The following is a 19664-nucleotide window of genomic DNA, read 5'->3' on the forward strand; positions in this document are numbered from 1 at the left end:
TATTAAGTCACTGCCCCTTGACCTATCAGGAGATAAAATCTCCTGTAAAATCAGAACTGGGATAGTGACATTAAGTCACTGCCCCAGAATGACTGACACTTGCTTCATTCAAGATAGGGAGAGAGGGGGTAAACCACCATGCACCTCCTTCAAAAGCAAATAAGTATTTCAGTTCATTCTGGTACTGTCTAATTTCTACTACATTTTTCTTCCATAAAAGGCAACCATTGTAGAGCCTCACTACCGCTTGCAGGAAAAAGGCATTCCGTGATATTGGATTGCAGTCTAAGGATAATTTTCTAAACTGTGAATTATCATTCACCTCTAAGTTTGTGAACACATTGGAATTTCTTATCACTAGTAATTTAACATAAAGCAGTGCTTCTTAGCCTTTCCCACAAAGTATCTCTAACAGAACAGACGAGATTACATATATCCTAGGTCAGGGGCCCCGCCAGAAGGGATGCATAGCAAGGTCAAAACTTCTTTGAAATCTCATGTTTCAACTTTTAAATATATTTAAAATTGGGTTCTATTCTGTAATAATTCTGTTTCAACACAAAATAATATTTTTTAGGAAAACTGATATCTGAAGATGATCTCACATGTAGAATTTATGGCTGTATGCACATTTCAGCATTACCATGTAATCTTTTTTGTTTTTTAAAGATTTTATTTATTTATTAGACGCACAGAGAGAGATCACAAGTAGGCAGAGAGTCAGGCAGAGAGAGAGAGGGGGAAGCAGGCCCCCCGCTGAGCAGACAGCCCAGGATTCCATCCCAGGACCCTGAGATCATGACCTGAGCCAAAGGCAGAGGCTTAACCCACTGAGCCACCCAGGCACCCCATTACCATGTAATCTTAAGAGGGCCCTACTACTGGTATATTGGAGATATGTTTTGCTACACAATGCTAACAAAATGTGTATTAGTCATTATTCAAGAAAAAAAAGCAGACAGACTAGAATCACAGACCCTAACACAAGTTGACAAAACTATTTTTGTCAGCATCAGCCAGTTCTACAGTTGCTTCTATGTTCTTTTCTTAAAATTTATAGTGATCAAAAATTGTATCCGGACTTTTCCAGCCTCTCTATCTTATCTTTGGCCAGGGTTTTCTGACTACAAAACCACCTACAACTCTAAAGAACAATAGCAAATGTGCTCAGTCCGCCACTGAACACCCAACTCATGTTGTGCCACTATCATTGGATATTTTAATATTAAAATAAAGTCTGACCCATCTTTTATAACAAATCAAATCACATCATTGTTCAAGTTTCAGAGATTTGGTGTCTTACGTTTACTATGGAGACGTAATAAAGAACTTGCCAGGGAAGTTAAACCTATCCCCAAGTGATAAACATGAATTACTCGGGCCATAAGACATTCCATTTGCAGGTGGACTGCATTGACTGAAAGCGACCATTACATTGTCTTGGTATCTGGGATTTCTTAGCTTAAAAGCAAAGATTGGAAGGAAGCATCATTACTTTGTCAAAGGCTTGTTCTTTTCCCTGAGAGTGAGTTAAGAAACCTTGGCCAACTCCATTTGGGTTTTGCAGAATGAATTTGTGTTCCAATAAATCAGCTCAAGTGGTTCATAGTGCTTCTCCTTCCTGAAGGTGGAAGATACTAAAATGAAATCAGGGCCAGTTATTCACAACATTCAGACTTCCGGGGGCCATTGTTTCTGACAATTATCAGTTGGATTTTAGGAATTCATGGGTAAAGCTTTGCTCAGGTGTTTGCTGTCATACCTTATCTTTCTGAAGCAAACCATTAGGGGGCTGAGGGAGTACTGCTGACTTAAGGATACTGTAAGAACAATTGTTCTAAGATTGATGCTGCATCTGCCTCCACGGGAATGAAAAAAAAAAGAATCTGTTTTGCTGAGATACACATCAGGAAGAACCTTGGCTAACTCAATCCAGATTTATGGCTGCATAAGTATCTAAGACAAGAACATATTTAAGTGGCTGCTTTCTTCACTAATTTGCCTGTTCTTATTGCAAACAAGAGGTTTTGTTAAGAACTGTGGGACTGGACCAAGAGTTTCTGCTATTATAATTGAAATCATTTTTTTTCCTATAATTTTCCTTTAGGAAAAAATAATGTTCTGGATGAAAGATCTTAAGAGAAGTGAGGCTCACTTTGAGTAGGGGAAAGACAAAATAGCACAATTCGCGTGCCAATAAGAAGCTGTAGAAATTAAGAAGGGCCCTCACTGGAGAAATCCACAGCCATCTTTCAGGTTGGACTCGGGAAAAGCAGCAATCTGTCCTCAGGAGATTCTAGGCCCAGGAAAAATGAAAGTTTCAGGACTGTAAGATTCCAGGAATCTTCCTAAAATATCAGAACATCCCCCAAAATGCTGAATAAGTTTGTTGGGTGAATTGATGACTTAAATGAACAAACCATCCTATCCACCCATGACTCATAAAAGAATACCTGGTTTTTATGTTTGTGGTGATGTATATTAGAGGATATAAGATTGAGAGCTTTTCAGAAGCAAAGCTGTTCTCCCTACAGTCAGTGTGAGAAAGGTACAGAAAAGTACTTATGATGTGTAAGGAAAGTGGCTTGTCTAATCTCAACAAGTAAGATTTTGTAGAGACATAACTTGAGTCCCCCCAAAGATCATTCATTCACCATTCTCGGATTGCTTACATGACCACAGCAAAGACCCTGCCCTCATGGAGCTTACATTTTAGCTTATGGAAAACTGTCAGTAAACAAATGTATAAATAGCATACCCAGTAGTGAGAAATGCTCTGAAGGGTGAAGCTGGGGAAGGGAGAGTAAGAGGTGAGGGGATGAGGGCTGAAGGGAAGCTTCAATATGGTGACATTTAAGCCCACATGAGGAAGGGAAGTATCTTCTCCAAAGCAGTGAAAAATGGCTGACCTAGATTTTTTTGTATGTTTGTCTGATTTCTCAATTTGTCCAATTCCAAAGTTGTAAGCCCTGCTTATGGTTGAATTTCTATTTCCTGAATATCTTTGAGTGCCTTACAACAGTCCAAATGGGCTTTTGAGATCTGATCATCTCCAAAGGGGGTCGATTCCTGGGCTTCCTTGGTCCTAGGGACCAATCTGCTTCTAGAGCACAAGTGAGCATTCAGGCACCATCATTGTAGTCTATGATTTTAAGCCAGAGTATGGAATTCAGTCAATATCCGGTAAATGTTACTCTCCTTTAGAGTTGCTGTTGCAATGCAAAAACAGAGGATTAGAATAGCAATGATGGCCTTTTGTCATTGTAAAATTTTATTTAAATGATTTAAAATAAGGTTTTGCATAGTCCCTCCTTTGTAGGTTTGTACAGCCCCCTGCTAAAACTTTTAGATGGACTGGAATCATTCTTTCCTCCTATACCAAATAGGAAAACACTGTTCCATTAACATGATGGTGACTGACTCTTCTACCCAATTCCAGGAGAGCCATTGTTGTCAATGATCAACCAGGAAATAGGTGTTTGGATCCGTTATTTTTGAGACAAAGAATAATTATGCTCAGTTAAACTCATTTTTTAAAAATATCCAGTTGGATGGTATAAAACAATTCCATCCCAGATGTTAACGTATTAGTTAACTGAAGATGAATTTGGAGGTTATTTTCTCCCAATGGATGCATCAGGATGAAGCCCTGTACAAAATGAAATGCTCACTGTATGTCTCATTTGAGAAGCAGAGACTTGATAAAGTATACACTAAACATTCCTTTAAGGATGGCTGTTTCTTTCATGCTTTAAACTACAGAAACCTGGAGCTTCAATGAAGTTCTTATTCAGGCATTAGATGAAACCAAATCTCCTCTTTAAGTAAGTCTTGACTGCCAGCTGTTAGAAGATAAAAGAATTAACCTTCATTAATGTTCATGTAAATTAACATGACTGGAATGGAATTCAGAAATTACAGATTTAAAATATCAGATTTTGTGGCACATAGTAATTTTGGTCAGTTTTCCCAGTAAATTATGTACATAATACCCAACCTACCAACTGGTTGTGTGTCAAAATTATATTTGTAATTTGATACAGAGTCAGAAAGCATTTCCAAAAATAATGATATAATAATGGTGTTAAATAATGGAAATTAGGTTATTTAATATTTATTTAATCCATATCAAAACTTTTTGTTTAGTCCATATCAAGACTTAAATAATTTTTATTTGTGAGTTTTTTAAAGTTTATAATATATGATATTTTAGGTTATTGTATTAAATGATGAGCTACTAAAAGTCTGTGGGTGTCAAATTGCCAGAAGACAAATTCTACCTACTAGTTACCAGCAAGCTTGGGCAAATTACCTGCTATGCCTCAGTTTATACAACTAAAGTTTGATGATGATGATGATGATGATATGTGTTTAGAGATTCTAAGTACATAAGTACAGTGACTCTCATAAGTAAACAATCAATAACTGACTAAAATTGGTCGAAGAGTATTATCTCATTACAAACCAAAGCAGTTTCATCTTCCTTCTATTGTGATATCACTCTGAGAAATTAGAATCAGGATGGGTCTCCTGAATCTCTTTGTGGGTCAGTGTAAGGGCTTAATCAACAATGTGTTTGTTTTTGGCAAATCAGCTTCCTTATGAGAAGGGAACATGTAACTGAGAGGGTCTGGGGACATGGCTCCCTGCTTTTTCCTCGTTCCTCCTCAAGGTATCAGGACAACTACCAGGAAAAACAGGCAGGAAGGGCTGAGCCATGCCCCCCCTTCAAATCTCATGGCATTAAATGTAAGACCACTCTAGATCCTGCGTGTTTCATCTAAAGATTCCTTCTGAGGCTAATTTCCTGGTGTCTGTCCCCCATTTGCCCAGTGTCTTCTTCTTCAACTCATGGGCATCTTGGTGGTCCTTAGATCCTAGTTCCTTTAGATGAGGTCCTGTTGTCCCCTCCTGCCTCAGGTCAACATCTGGACCTACCACTGCTACCCCTTTGCTTTATTCAGTCAAATTGTACCTCCAGGACAGGGCTCAGGATGGAAGGGCCGAGAAGGTAGAGGAGAAGAAAATTCTGAAGAAAGTGGGTGTTAGAACCAGTGTACCTATGAAGACTGGGGGACAGATGCATGTGTCATTTCCCATTCCAGATTCTGGTCAGCCTTTCTGCATCCTTCTTAAGGACCTTCCTAGTCTTCTGGAGCATATAGCTCCTTATTCTTTCTCAGCTGTCTGTCCTGTGATCCTACTTCCCCCAGAAACCACAATAATGGCAGCTGAGTGGGAAGAAAACAATGGCTTGGGGACTCTATCTCATGTTCATCCTTCTGTGCAGGGTCTGCCCCTATGCCCAGCATGGCCTGTGTGGACCTTTAAGAGGTTAGCATAGGAGAGACTAGACAAATGACAAACTAAAGTAGATAATATCATATATTATATATGATTATAAAATCTATACAACCAATATCATATTACATATAATATATGTAATCTATAATATAAATATGTAATATATAAAAATTTAAAAATATATAATATAGAGAAAACCACTATTTATAAGCTCATTAAATTTTTCTAGAGAAAAATAGAAAGCCCATTAAATTGAGGACATATTGCTTTGCTTTCAAAAAGTGGCACAAATCCTTGATATAAAATGTATTATATGTGTTGCAAATATTAAGAGAAAAAGAACCTAGTTTAAACACACAATAACAGGACAGTTACTGAGTTTTGTAAACTGTGGGGCTAAGAGTGGTGTTGTCATACACCCACTTTCTAGTGAGTTCGAGAGATGAAAATAATTGCCTGGTTGATCCACTCCTATCTTTGTGGTTATGGAGTTTCTCAAGCTTAGTCTTAGAATGGAACTGGGGAAAGGGACTAGACAGTGTGTGATGGAACAGGGGAAGAGGATTAAGAAAGAGGAGGCTGAGTGGTCCTTGTTACTTCCTTGCTGTTCTCCATCATGTGCCTGTGGACCCCAGCTGTTTTTTGAAAATCTGATTTTCCTTATTCACAGATAGGATTATTTGCAATGTCTGGATGTCTGGAAGGAACACATCGTCAGTGGCCAGGTTTTTGTGGATGGAACAAAGATCTCTGAACAGATATAATGTTCTATTCCTACGTTTAATTTAAGACTTCAGGCCTCACTACTCTTAACATCCTTGGCCCAGCTTTCCTGGGATCAGTGGCTGTGTACCATAGACCTTTTCGAAAACCTGCCACTAAGTTAATCACTGGGTGGCACCCAAGAGCCAGAAAAAAAGATGGATTGAATTGCAGACACTCTCTAATACACATATTTTAACAATTTCCTCTGTCCTCAGCGAAATTATGCTAATATTTTAGTTGAGTTTCCTCAAGTCTGGAACTCAAATTAAGTCTGTCTGTTTCATTTTTATGATAGTGCTTGAAATCACTTGCAGACAAGGGGTTGTTGGGCCATGAGATTTATAGTGGCAATGCCACAAAGGTCAAACACATCCTGAGGAAGAGGAAAGCAATCTGTAGAACCAGTGTTTTCACTGCAATAAAGTTTATAGCAGCATTAAGGGAATAGTTACAAATCAGTTGGATGGTGTTGATTTCATTGAGAATAAGTATATTTACACTTGTAAGCTTTCTCGCAATAATATTCTGAATGTTTTACACAATGGGGTTAGTGAAGGTTGGATCTGGGCATATTTCACGAGTGACAAAATGTGTTTTTCTTTTTTCCACCCATCCTTCTACTTGTTACTTTCACAAAATGGGTTTATAATGGCTCTGTAGGGGCTGAGCAATTTTCTAAGATTTCCAACAAAATCAAAGATGCTGCAGAAACTTTAAAAGTAAAATGATTGTTTGTGTGTATGTATGTGATTAAAGATGAGATAAATCTAGAAAAATAAAATGTCCCTGATACTAGAAACTATTTCTTCCTAGGTAATTAGTAATTAATACTTCTTACACAGCTAATTTTGTATCATTAGAATATCTCATTGACTATTCAATCCCCACCTTTAAAGGGCAAAACACAACTACCCCATCTTATATAAGACCTACAAATAACTACGCTCAGCATAAACTTTATGTTAAATGGGTTCCTTCTGTTGTTTTAAATCACAGTACCCAATTTCCTTCATAGAACTAAGTACTATTACTTTTTATAGTTAATTATAAAACAATTATGTGATTATACTATCATTTGTACTAGTATAACAATTATAATTATCTTACCTATTGTTTATTTTTTTATTTGTTGTCTACCTGTCTGTTAGATGGTAAATCCTGCAAGGGTTAAGAACCCTGTCTTATTCCTTATCATAGTCCCAGGGCTTGTGACTATGTCTGGCACTTAATCCTCAAAAATGTTTATTGAATAAATGAATGAATGTTACTATATTTTCTGGATTCTTCCATACAGTGAAGAGATTTTCTTACCTTCACATCAGCTCTACATAAGTAAATATTTTCAAACTCTATTAGTTATGTTCTAGAAACTTCTGTTTTTGTCTTGTGTTCTTATTCTCTAAGAGCTGGTGTGGCTCTAACAGACAAAGGAGGAAACAGAAGAGATAGATCTTATTATCCATGTTTTAAAATGAAAAACTGGAGCTTTAGCCTACAAATCTAGTAATTATAATTTGTTGACAAGGAATCATAAAACATGCCCTGAAGCAATTCTCTTTGAACCAGAGTACAGTTGTCTGTGTGCAAAGTATGAAAGTCTGTAGGGGTCTTGTGGGTACTTTTTATTTTTTCACAATTGCCTCATATATGTATGTTTGTGTTTAAATGTCATTTAATCTTAATTATAATAGAATTTAGTTTAACCATTTTAAGGTCATATAAAGTCTTGCCACTTTAAAAAACAAGTAGACCATAGAAGAATATGCTAAATAGTTAACTTGATATGACCATTAAAAGTTAGACTGACAATGTATATATTTTTATTCTGTTCTAAAAACAAATTTTCCTATTTTTTTCTAATTATAAAATTAAAACATACCATTGTATTGAAAATATAGGAAAGAATAGTAGAAGAAAATTAAAATTAATTTTAATTAATTAGTTCTTGCCATCCAAACTTAAGCAGTCTTAAGGTTTGATGGGTTTTGATTTATCTTCCAGGCATGTGAGTCTATATCTTTTTTTTTAAATATATTTTATTACTCAGATGTTTGTTTATTTGTTTATTTATAAAGATTTTTATTTATTTGACAGAGAGGGAGATTACAAGTAGGCAGAGAAGCAGGCAGAGTGAGAGGGGGAAGCAGGCTCCCTGCTGAGCAGAGAGCCCGATGCGGGGCTCAATCCCAGAACCCTGAGATCATGAGCCAAAGGCAGAGTCTTAACCCACTGAGCCACTCAGGCACCCCGTGAGTCTATATCTTTTACCTGGAGGAGATCACATTACATTTGCATTTATCTTAGTAAAGGGATTTCATTGGTTTCTCATTAATTTAACACGTCATTGGTTATTAAATCATAAACAGTTTTGACTTAGAGATCAAGGGGAATGAACTGTATCAATTTTTTACCAAACCATTGCAGAAAAGATAGATGATCACACTAATCAAATTGTTTTCTTTAGTCATAAAGATTATTGAGTATAGAAATTAACATTCTCAAAAATCATTATAAGGGAACTTAAGGGGGAAATCAAATGGGCTAGTTAAGGTTTTATTATTATTAATAATACAAATATAATTAGGTAAACATTTTTGAAACTTAAAAAAATAAAGGAAAATAGTCTTATGCAATAGCAATACCAAATTCTTTTTAGAAAAAAGAACTTTTAATGCAGAGTTCCATGGAGGGATTATTCTGTAGAGCTAAAACTAGTGCAGATTCTAGAACACAGATACCCACAGCATCATATCAAAAAGAAGATTTCTGGTAGCACAAACTTGTATTGATAAGTTGTTTTTTTATGGTTTTATTCTAGAGCAAATGTTTTAGCAAAGTTCCACGGTGTAAAACAAATATAAGCCATGTTTCATCGCCATGAGCTCTATAAGCTACCCAGTGGGGTTGGTCCCACCGACCATGGCTTGGATGGAACAGAACAATTTCTCAGGCATTTGTGTGTCTATGCCTAGGACTACAAAGTTAAATGAAATAGATGTCACAAAATGACCTAACTCCCTTCTTAGTCACCAACCAAATTACTCTGATATGAAGAGGAATACAAGAGAAGTGGATGAGTTTGAGAATTTGAAAATTTCTTATGGGATGAATTCTATCTCCCCCAACCAAATTCACATACTGACACCCTAACTTCCAGCACCTCAGAACGTGACTGTATTTGGAGATAGGTCTTTAAAGGAGTAGTTAAGTTACAATGAGATTATTAGGATGGGCCCTAACCCATCATGACTAGTGTTCTTATAAGAAGAGTTGATTAGGACAACTGTGTATGTACACAGGGAAGACCGTGTGAAGATACAAGAAGATAGATCTTCATGCCAAAGAGAGTGAGAGACCTCAGAAGAAACCAACCTTGCTGACACCTTGATCTTGGACTTCTAGCTTCTAAGATTGTGAAGAAATGAATTTCTGTTAAGACACCCTGTCTGTGGTATATTGTTATGGCAGCCCTGGCTAACATATCATCTGACTTTATTTCAGAATATGACAGTGTGTGAGAAGTAGCTGGATACAGAGTGTGGCTGGCATCAGAGGCCTCAGATGGCCATTGACCTGTGTGAAAAAAATTCTCAATATGTATGAGTTGCTCCTTTACATTTTGACATGGCTTGCAGAAGGCCCTGCTGTAGTGCATATATTTGTAAGGAGCAGGAACACCCTTTCCTTTCCATAGTCGATCACAACCATGGTTGTCTGGAGGAGACTGAAGGACTGAGTCACAAGGGTAAGGTATGGTGGTGTGGGCAGTGTGGCAAGGTGCAGGTCAGAAGAGGTCAGCAAAGTGCTGGAATGTGGAAAGTTGAGAGGTAAAGTAAACCTGTATAGGGTTGTAATGAGAGATCTGAGAGCCAGAGGAAGATCTCAAGGAGGCACGGGCCAGTGGAGGGCTCCATACAAAGGCTTTTGGGCTCTGTGCCCCCTGACTGCAGCCTAAGAGCAAGCTCCACCCCAAAATTTAGAGTGCAAAATAAAACAATTAAAAGTTAAATTAAAATCTGGAAAGAGTGGGTGATCCCTAATTTTTAAAAACATTCATATGTGTGTGTTTGTATGTGCGTGCATATTGTGTGTGTAGAGTGTGTGCTGGTAAGTTGGCAGCCTCATTTAAGAGAAAAGAAACAAAGAAGTTGTCTTTGGAGTACATTTTACTACACCCAATGATAGGAAGTTACCTCTATAGCCACTTCTAACACTAACTTGCTGTGTGTCTATGTAGAAGAGGGGTTAACATCTCATCACTTCTATGCCTCAGATTCTCCACTGAAAAAACAGAGTGATGGAAAATGGGAGTGTTAGTTCATGTGCTTTCAGCAAAGCAGGCACCTTCTAGTGGAGGGGGATGAAACTGTATAGGCACAGCTAAGTATATGCAGTACCTCTCCTATTTTATGAATGATGTTAAGTGACATGTTGCAAAAGGAATAGTTCTGCTGGGCTGTTGGAAATCAGATGGCAAGGGTGATTGGAAAAATCTTGTCCACAGTTGACTGTGAGCCCGTGTTGAAGAAGGGATGCACAAGGCTTTGTCAAGTGGCTAAGTAGAAGAAGGCATTGCAGGGAGAGACGACAACATGGACCAAAGCTCTGAGTGGTAACAACATGTGCTCTGAGCAAACTCCAAGTGCTCAGGGTTGCTAGAGCCCAGCTCTGCAGGTCTGAAGCTGCCGGCCCTTGTATTGGAAATGGTTCACCAACGTGGCCAACAGAGTGAATAAAAATACCCTGCCAAATGTTAGAAAGAGATTAGGATATTTCAAAATTAAAATAACCACCCTTTGCCTTCTTCTTTAAGAAAAGTAGAGGATCTAGCAACATTGGATTCTCCTCCCAACGAGGCAGTAGTAGATGTAACTGAGCCAGTGTCCACCTCTTAGAGGCATCTTTTCCAACCATCACTTAAGCAATATGAATGTGTCCATTTTCTGGACCACTTCATCCCAGTGTGCTGCCTAACAAGTCCTCTGGCATGTGAAACTGTCACCTGTGGTAGAAGGTGAAGGCAGACAGAAGCAGATGCAGAGGTAGGAGACAAATTTGAATTTTGTTCTGTGGTCAGTGTAGTCTCATCAAAACTGTTCAAGTGTGAAGATGACATGGATAAAAATCAGTCCTAATAATAGAAAGGCAAACTTTCTGTAAACTAGCCAGTTGGGTATTTCCTTTACAAGACTGAGCAAACAATTGCTCAATATACTGTATGTGGGACCCACAGACTGGGAGATATACATGCTTTTGGGGTGTGTTTGAGGTATTTGCAGGAATAACAGGCAGGAAGGGTACCACCCATGAAAAGAAAACATACACTGCAATTTCCCCAATTTCTTGTTATAATTTTGGGATTGGAAGAAAAGTTGTGTCTTGAAAATATCTTTGAGAGATAGTTTATGTTTTCAAAAATGAAGTAAAGTATAAAAATATGTACTTAAAAGAGCTTAAAATTGTCATATCCCAGGTCATTTTTTAAGCTAGAAAGAACACAATAATTTGTTTTGCACTCAGAACATTAGAGTTATCTTCTTAACTTACTGGGTACTCTTGACCAAATTTGACCTCAAATTGACATCAGCTATGATGATGGTATGTTGAGAAAAATAAAACCCATAGATGGAAAAAAAATACAGAGTGTAGAAAAATAGGAATCGAGAGGCCAACACTCACTGTTGGTGACCTACAGTTTATCATTTCTGAGTTCTCTGCCCAGCTTTGCTGTGGGAAATCCACTTAAACTTGGCTTTTTTACCTCGAATGTGAAGATAATATACTTAAAAATATAGCCTCAAAATCTCTACCTCAGACTGCAGTTTTTGCCCTGGCCCCTCAGAAGTGCTGAATGAAAGAATTGATTGATATATGTGCTTCAAGCAAAGGAAAAATAAGGTTTCCTTTGTTGTTGAGGCTGAGGGAAATGACTCCAGCTTTTTCTGAGAACCTGGCCTTACGGGGAAAAAAAGATGCAAAAATCAAATGAAAGGGAAGCTGAAAAGTAAAGCAGACGATGAATGTCTCAAGTTCATTTGGGTAGTTTCCTTGTTTGCCCAGCAAACACATGGTACCCAAGTAGGGTATAACCACCAGGTAACCTCTGTAGGCGGTTTGAAAACATAAGGCATTTAAGCGACTGTGGAATGTTTATTGTTAGGCTCATACTCTGTAAAATAAGTCTATTAGAATTATTCAATGGCTAGACATCCCAATTAGAAGTCTCAATACTCAAATACTGTAGTTTTAGAAGTTAATGAAATTGGATAATGCCAAGTATATTTTGGAAAAGTATCTACTGCCTGTTATATGTTGACTTCTAAAAAAAAAGGGGGGGTATAAGAAATATAGCTTCAGTTTTGTCCAAGAATGAAATACAGTGTGTTGAAAATTGCTTCAGCCAATTTCAAGAACTCCCATAAATTTTTCCATTGTGTCTCTTTTATTGGGCTGTCAACAGTAATAACACTTCATATTCAAGATATATTCCCCCCTTGTAAAATTTATCAATTCAGTAGTTCCCCTTTCCCAATTATAGATGAAGTGTAGATGAAATAAGGAAGGCAGTTTTCAGAAAAATCAATAAGGAAGAAGTCTTCATTATTTTAGTAATGCTGCTTTGTGAATAGTAATGTGATTTTAAATCCACACAAAAAAGTTGTGAAGAGACAGCAACTTGTGTTTTTGTGGGAAATAGTCTCTTATGGCATAAGAGAGAAAAGAAACCATTTTATCAGTAACTTCAAATACTTTCCTAGAAATTATAAATTATTTTCATATATAAATTATATATATTTTCTTAATGTGTATGTACATGTATTTATTTATTTAGGCTTGTCTTCCTAAAATAAAAGCTTTGATAAGCCAAATACCATGCCCATCTTGTCCACCATTGCATCTTGCATGTATTTTATTCAAACATTTAGTTTTGGATAAATTAATGTATGTATATAGATCATTTCAACAAGGGTTTTATTGATTTTTCTAAAATGCTTTTATATTTTGTTTTGTTTTTAAAGTACTAAATCATATGGAATTTTTTTTCCTTTTCCCCCATCCATTAGTCAGGATCTGTGCTTATACCCAACCCAAAAGAGCAATCTCACTTTCCAGTGATTAATGTATAAAATATGAAGCCTAAATTTGCAGAGTTCACATACTCTAAATTTGTAAATGATTTATACTGGTGAAGTGAATTAGTTTCCTAGATATCTACATATATCTTATATGTAGATGCTGATCTTTTCTTTAACCTGCTGATCCTCAAACTCTCACACTTATCCTAAGCCCAAAACAATCTTGAATTCACTCCTGATTTCTCATTTTTTGTACTTTTTGCATAATCTGTCACCAAGACTATTCTTCCACTTGGCCTTCCCCCTTATTCTCCATTTTCACTGCCATCACCATGGTCCCCCATAACTATCATCAACAAACACTGCTTAGTGCTTCTTGAGTGCTCTGTATTGGATGTTCTATTGATCACGGTGCCATCCAGGCTTTAACGCTGTCCTCCTTCCTACTGTCTCTCCTTTTCAATCCCTTCCAGTCCATTGTTCATACCACAGGTTTTTACTTTCCCCAAACCTTGCTTTTAAAGAAGTTTCCTCTACTTTATGGACTCATTCCCAAATGCCAAGTCATTCTTGTAGTTAGTAATTTATTCAACATATTTTTAATGGGGTGTCAACTATGTTAATTACCACTCTCTTGGCAGATATTTCCATAACTGAATTCAACATGATGTCATTTGTTGGCTCTTCATTTATTTATTTATATCTTCCTCTAACTCCCAAAAGGATTTAAGATAGTTTGTATAAAAATGAAATAAGAACAAGTAACTAAGGAAAATGTAATTTATCCAGAAAATACATGTTGTCTCTAAGCATTTGATAAAGTTAGAGCACAGATTTCAGTCTGAAATTTTCAGGAACCAAATAGAAAGTTAAGAGGAAAGATGTTTATTTATTAGATTCATAATATGTGTAAGGTTAAATTTAGACACAATCAGAATCTGCTGCTCAGAAATACAACTGTTTTCCTATTGAGATTGGAAAGAAATTTCTTCTGTAGGTCCTTATCAAGAGCACACACATACTGTAATAAACAATGCCCTCAACAACACCCTCACAATCATGAAGCAGCTAGTTTCACAGGCATTTCCAGGAAATGCCTCAGCGTTTGAGAATTGTATAATACCGAATGGAGATTCAATTAAAGCGCTTCAAAGATTGTGGTTAACTACATAAATTTTCAGATGTATTTTATGCACAGCATAACACTGATAATAATAGCGATGACAATTACAACGGTTTGAGCAGGTAACAGATGTGCATCACTTTTCATACATTGTTATTTAATCCTTACAGTAACCTCTTGAGGTAGACGTAATTCCGTTCCACAAGTGAAATTTAAAATGTCTAAGGAGCGCAACCATGAATACTCAGTAAGTACTGGTCAAGAAATACAACCCTGCCATTATATTAGAACAATTTATGCCAGCTCAATCAGTCTTCTGTCCTTTAAAGTAACCATTATCCTTACTTTTAGCATTATGGATTAGTCTGCCTATTTTAAATTTAATATAAATGAAATCATACAAAATGTATTATTTGGTATCTGGTGTCTTTCACTCAGTATTGTTTGTGGAACTCATGTTGCATGTAGTTGTCATTTGTTCATTCCCAATGTTGTGTAATTCGCCATTATATGAAAATGCCACGTCTATTTAACCATGTAGTGTCAGTGGATGTTTTTGTCATTTCCCAATTTTTTACTATTATGCAAATTACTGATGTAAGTATCCTTGTACCTAGCCCTTTGAGCACATGTGCTCACAATGTCATGGTATATTCACCACTTCAGAGCAGAAACATTAGATCATGGAAATGAATACCCTCCACTCTCGTAGATAAACCTGCTCTGTTTCCCTGTGTGGTTACCTTCTCTTCCTTTCTGCTTGTAATTTCATATTTCATCTATATCAGAAGTACAGCTCAAATCAATCAAAGGCATTTCCTAATGAAAATACAACAAAATAAGTACCATGAAACTTTGCATTTTTAAGTAAAATTGTAGCATATGATGACTACATTTTGAACAAATTTTAGTGCCCAAAAGAAGTAAGGGTAACTGTTACTCTATTTTAATTATAGGATATGGTGAATGAGCTACTGCATGCCTATTGCTATAGGCAGGAAACCCCCTCAAGGGCTCTTTGACACCACCTATCAGACCAAAGCACTAAAATGTCTTTGAACTTGAATTTTAAGTGCTTTGAAATACTGTAATCTTAATTAGCTATGACACATAAATTACTTCATTTTACACCCACAATGATTAGCATTCAGAACCCTTAGTCAAAGTTTCTGAGTTCTCAGATTAATGTGTATGCCGTGGAGAGCTATTATTGTCCCAGGAAGGAAATGTCTTTTGCTTTCAGTAAAAAGGTAGAGAACAGAAAGTGAAAGTTTCCACTTGGTAGATCTCATGGAATTTATCAGGAAAATTGCTTTACCATCATCTAACACTGTTCCCCCAGCATTTTATGAAATGATTATTCATTTCAACAAAGATCTATCAATTTAAATATTTTCAGCTGAGGTCCATGTAACCCATTTGGGAGGTTTGCAAGTTTTCCAGGAGGATATCCTAATTTTATGTATTTATTTTTTGGATGATTATCTTAAAAAGTTAATGAGACCCTTTATGGCTCACCTAAGTGACTGTCTTTCACTGAGCATTTGCATTTCTCAGTTTCAATATTTGAGTTTGTTTTTACTTGCTGGATATTATCAGCCACCATTGTATTCATTCCGAACTTCAGGCTAGTGAGAAAAGAAGAGAACATTGTATATTAATGAGTTCTTCAGACTTGTGGTTTTCAAGTAATTTGGATAGATTTTAAACAATAGAAGAATTGAAGAATCATTGTATTTTTTTCTACTAATTTTGAGTGTTTTCCTCATAAAATGAGATGCCCATGTTCTAGTAATTCTGCCATGATAATTTCCCCCTGAATTTTCTCTAATTTGTAGCTTTTCCTCTTTTAAAATTTTTATGAGATTTTTTTTATTGTTATGTTAGTCACCATACAGTACATCATTAGTTTCTGATGTAGTGTCCCATGATTCATTGTTTGTGTATAACATCCAGTGCTCCATGCAATCCATACTCTCCTTAATACCCATCAACAGACTCACCCATTCCCTACCCCCTACCTTCTAAAACTCTGTTTGTTTCCCGGAGTCCAGAGTCTTTCATGGTTCATCTCCCACTCTGATTTTTCCATCTTCATTTTTCCCTTCTCCTAATGTCCTCCATGATATTCCTTATGATCCACAAATAAGAGAAACCATATGATAATTGACTTTCTCTGTTTGACTTATTTCACTCAGCATAATCTCTGCCAGTCCCATCCAAGTTGATGCAAAAGTTGGGTATCCATCCTTTTTATGGCTGAGTACTATTCCTTTGTATATATGGACTACATCTTCTTTATCCATTTGTCTGCTGAAGGGCATCTTGGCTCTTTCCACATTTTGGCTATTGTGGACATTGCTGCTATGAACATTGGGGTCCACGTGGCTGTTCTTTTCACTACATCTATATCTTTGGGGCAAATACCCAGTAGTGCAATTATTGGGTCATAAGGTAGCTCTATTTTTAATTTTTTGAGGAACCTCCACACTGTTTTTCAAAGTGGCTGCACCAATTTGCGTTCTCACCAACAGTGTTAGAGGGTTCCTCTTTCTCCACAACTTCTCCAACATTTGTTGTTTCTTGCCTTGTCAATTTTTGCCATTCTAACTGGTGTAAGGGGGTATCTCAATGTGGTTGTGATTTGAATTTCCCTGACAGCTATTAAAAACCCACAGCAAATATCTCTGTCAATGGGGAAAAGCTGAGAGCCTTCCCATTGAGATTAGGAACACAACAAGGATGCCCACTCTTTCCACTGTTGTTCAACATTATACTAGAAGTCCTAGCAACAGCAATCAGAAAACAAAAAGAAATTAAAGGTATTCAAATTGGCAAAGAAGAAGTCAAATTCCTTTCTTCATAGATGATGTGATACTCTATGTGGAAAACCCAAAATCTCCACCCCCAAATTACTAGAACTTGTACAGCAATTTGTAATGTGGCAGAATACAAAATCAATGCACAGAAGTCAGTTGCCTTCTTATACACTAAAAATGAAACTGTAGAAAGAGAAATTAGAGAACTGATTCCATTTACAATAGCACCAAAAACCACAAGATACCTTGGAATAAACCTGACTAAAGAGGTAAAGGATCTATACTCTAGGAATTACAAAACACTCATGAAAGAAATTGAAGAAGGCAAAAAAGATGGAAAAACATCCCATGCTCATGGATCAGAAGAATAAAATTCATTAAAATGACTATGCTGCCCAGAGCAATTTATACTTTCAATGCCATCCCAATCAAAACACTAACAGCATTTTTCAAAATGCTGGAACAAACAATCCTAAAATTTGTATGGAACCAGAAAGACCCTGAGTTGCCAAGGAAATGTTGAAAAAGAAAAAAAAAAAAAAAAGCTGGGGGCATCATGTGGTCTGATTTCAAGCTGTATTACAAAGCTGTGATCACCAAGACAGCATAGTACTGGCACAAAAACAGACACATAGGCCAATGGAACAGAATAGAGAGCCCAGATATGGACTCTCAACTCTATGGTCAACTAATCTTTGACAAAACAGGAAAAAATATCCAGTGGAAGAAAGACAGTCTCTTCAATAAATGGTGCTGGGAAAATTGGACTGCTATGTACAGAATAATGAAACTGTATCAATCATTCTCTTACACCATACACAAAGATAAACTCTAAATGGATGAAAGACCTCAATGTGAGACAGGAATCCATCAAAATCCTAGGGGAGAATATAGGCAATAACCTCTTCAACAACAGCCACAGCAACTTCTTTTAAGACACATCACCAGAGGCAAGGGAAACAAAAGTGAAAATGAACTTTTGGGACTTCATCAAGATAAAAAGCACAGCAAAGGAAATAGTCAACAAAACAAGGAGGCAACCCACAGACTGGGAGAAGATATTTGCAAATAACACTACAAAGGGCTGATATCCAAGATGTATAAAGAACTTCTCAAACTCAACACCCAAAAAACCAGAAAATGAAGGGAAAAAATGTGCAAAAGACATGAGCAGACATATCTCCAAAGAAGACATACAATTGGCTAACAGACACATGAAAAAGTGTTATGAGATTTTTTGAAACACATGAAGGTAAGTGTGATATGTATGTTTATATTTGTATGTAATGAGACAGAGAGAAGGGGGAGAGAAATATCTCTGTATCCATTAACCAACCTGCTCAAGAAAAAGAATATTGCCCATAACATTGGAAGCTCTTTGTACACAATTCCATAATAGTACTTAACACCATCATTCCCAAAGATATATTATTGTGATCTTTGTGTTGTTCCCTCACTTTCCTTCATAGTTTTTTAACATGCATGTATAACTCAAAATAATATCTTGTGATTAGTGATGTATTTGGATTTGTTTCTGCTGATGTCTTTTTGTATCCCTTTATTCTACTTTCTTTTCTTTCAAAAAAAATTCTCTGATGTAGATTGAGTCTTTAAATTTTTTATTCCATATTTTCTTTATAATAGCAAGGAAGTTTCATAGTCTATTACACTTCCCGCCACCCCAGTGGCTACTTTTCAAATTCTAACATGAATACTTACTGAAATATAAAATTAATTAAAACCTTTATCTTCCTACCAAATAGTACAGGATTTTAAAATGGATTAGCTTGATCACCCACCTACATCCAGCATATATGTCATTGTATAAGTCTTGGTTCTCTTGCATTTTTAATCCCATTTCCCCAATTAAACATTTTTCATAAACATATAGTCAATGTGTGTTTAGAGGCACCTGGGTGGCTCAGTCCTTTGAGCTTCTGACTCTCAGTTTCAGTTCAGGTCATAATCTCAGGGTTGTGGGATTAAGCCTCACCATGGTCTCTGTGCTCAGCTCAGAATCTGGTTGTCTCTGTTCCCCCACTTGCTCTTTCTCTCTCTTTTATTTTTTATTTTTATTTTTTAAAGACTTTATTTATTTATTTGACAGAGAGAGAGAGAGAGAGAACACAAGTAGGCAGAGAGGCAGGCAGAAAGAGAGGGGAGCAGGCTCCCTGCTGAGCAGAGAGCCTGATGTGGGGCTCAGTCCCATGACTCGAGATCATAACCTGAGGTGAAGGCAGAGGCTTACCCCACTGAGACACCCAGGTGCCCCCCTCTCTCTCTTTTAAATAAATAAATAAAATCTTTAAAAAAATACAGTCAATGTTTGTTTAGATTTACACATATCTTTGCCATTTTCTTTGCCCACCATTTTTTCTTGATTCTCTGACTTTGCCATTGAGATCATTTTCTTCAGCCTCAAATAAATATTTTAGAAGGTTTTTTTTAAGACAGTCTTCAAGTATAAGTACTCCTAGTTTTTGTTTCTCTGGTAATGATTTAATTTTATACTTGTTATTCAAAGGTGATTTACTGACTATAAAATTCTATGTTGACAGTTGTCTTTCTTTCAGTACT

Source organism: Enhydra lutris, unplaced genomic scaffold (genome assembly GCF_002288905.1).
Source record: "Enhydra lutris kenyoni isolate GAN:26980312 unplaced genomic scaffold, ASM228890v2 scaffoldscaffold49, whole genome shotgun sequence".
NCBI classification, from domain to species: domain Eukaryota; kingdom Metazoa; phylum Chordata; class Mammalia; order Carnivora; family Mustelidae; genus Enhydra; species Enhydra lutris.